Here is a 1,909-nt window from a genome sequence, read left to right as displayed (position 1 = left end):
CTTCTTTTTGAGCGGCTAACTTACTAGATTTGTTTACCTCATAAAGTTTTTCAACCTTATGAATTACAAGTGAAGACCTAGACCTAGAAGAAGAAGTATGTTGCATTGAATTTTCACTTAGGGCCTCAAACAGTTCCCAAGCGTCAGCCGGATTCTTATGCAGAAAAACTTTATTGCTAAATGCATCAACTATGTTTCTATAAGAATTCGAAAGACTATCATAAAAAATCTGTATTAAGTGCCATTGAGCAATATTATGGTGTGGACACTTTCTTAGAAGATCATTATATCTTTCCCATGCATCATAGAGCTATTCTCCCGGGATTTGGGAAAATGCCATGATATCTCTTCTCATTTGTGTGGTTTTACCTACAGTGTAGTATTTTTTTAAGAACTCTCGTTGCAATATGTCCCATGAAGATATAGAATTTTGGTGGAAGGGACTGCAACCAAGTTCTTGCTTTGTCCTTGAGAGAAAATTGAAAAAGTAGCATCCTGAATAATTATTGGTAAGAGTGGTCAACTTGTTAGTTAAACACAATTCCAAAAATACATCCAGGTGCTTATAAGGATCCTCTGTTGCAAACCTATAGAAGGTAAAAAGCATTTGGATAATAGCAGGCTTGATCTCAAAATGAGTTGCATCAGCATCTGGAAATACAAAGCACGAAGGGGAAGTATATGTAGTTGGAATAAAATGATCCCTCAATTGTGGTTGTGGAGGAACAGGTGGCACCCATTCTCCATTACCACCATTACCATTACCCGGTGTATCACGTTGATCAGCCATGTTATCAGAGGAACTTTCTATTGAATTCAAATGTCTTTTATGTTTTCTTAATTGACTAAGAGTTTTCTCTATTTCAGGATCATGCACTAAAGGTTTTGACCGAGTTTGGTGAGTTATCATGCACTAATTCCACTAATCCTAAAAGTAATAAAAATAAAATTTTCAAGTAAAAGAAAACAGTAAAAACTCATAGAAAGTTTAATAAACCAAAACTTTTTATCCCTCAAGCGTCTTTATCTTCACTGTTAATTTCATGTACCTGAAAAGAAAAAGAATTAAGATGAGATATCAGAAAGTCCGGAGACTAGTAAACCAAAAATAGAACTAATTAAAAACTAAACTAATAACAAATCTCCCCGGCAACGGCGCCAAAAAGTTGTTGTGTGTTTTTGCATACTACTTATAAATTTACCACTCGTAATAGCATGAATCCTTATAAAATAGAACTATAAAGAGGGTGTTGAACCCACAGGGAGATGAGTTATTATGTTTTGCTTTTAACTAATTTTTATTGGTTTACAGATAACTGATTAAATTGATTAATTGGTTGTCACGATTATAAACTGAAAGTAAACTAAAATTAAATTAAAGCGATCATAGAGAGAGAGGTCTTAGGGCTTTGACTTCACCACAACCGTTGTAACTATGGTTAACGATTTCAACTCTGGGGATTTAATCACATTATATTTAAAATGAATTGAACTTAATAACATTCGTTCAATTCGGGTTTTAAAGAAAGATGTTTTATAAAATGCAATTAACTATAACCTATCTGCGGTTAGTATGGACTATCCACCTACCTACTTTAATTACTTTGTAAATAATCCATCTTTCCAAAGCATAGACTATGAAAATATTCTTTTATTAAAAACGTTAGAACACCATTACATGACCTCCATTCTTATGTCCGGCAGGGCTTTGCCAAATACCGTCCAATAAGAATAGGTTGAGAATAAAAGACGAACAGTTATATCTAAGACAAGGTAATAACAATTTGAAAACTATTTAAAACATTAAATCCAATTGAGTTGTCTCAATTGCTCATAGTCATGTAATCAAAAACATAATATATATTTAAAATATCCCAGAGTTAAAACAATCAAACCACAGTACTAGATT

The 1,909-nt window shown here is 33.0% G+C and overlaps 1 non-coding gene across 1 annotated transcript; it reads left to right on the top strand.

Annotated features, from left to right (window-relative positions):
• Positions 1 to 251: 251 nt before the first annotated feature.
• Positions 252 to 357, top strand: LOC132315340 (small nucleolar RNA R71). The gene has a single exon (XR_009483625.1). It is a non-coding gene; the product is annotated as a small nucleolar RNA R71 (small nucleolar RNA).
• Positions 358 to 1,909: the final 1,552 nt, after the last annotated feature.

This window comes from Cornus florida, unplaced genomic scaffold (assembly GCF_030987335.1).
Source record: "Cornus florida cultivar Cherokee Brave unplaced genomic scaffold, ASM3098733v1 CherokeeBrave_3.0.0_Hap2_Chr06, whole genome shotgun sequence".
NCBI lineage: Eukaryota > Viridiplantae > Streptophyta > Magnoliopsida > Cornales > Cornaceae > Cornus > Cornus florida.
This window is presented reverse-complemented; position numbering and strand designations above follow the sequence as displayed.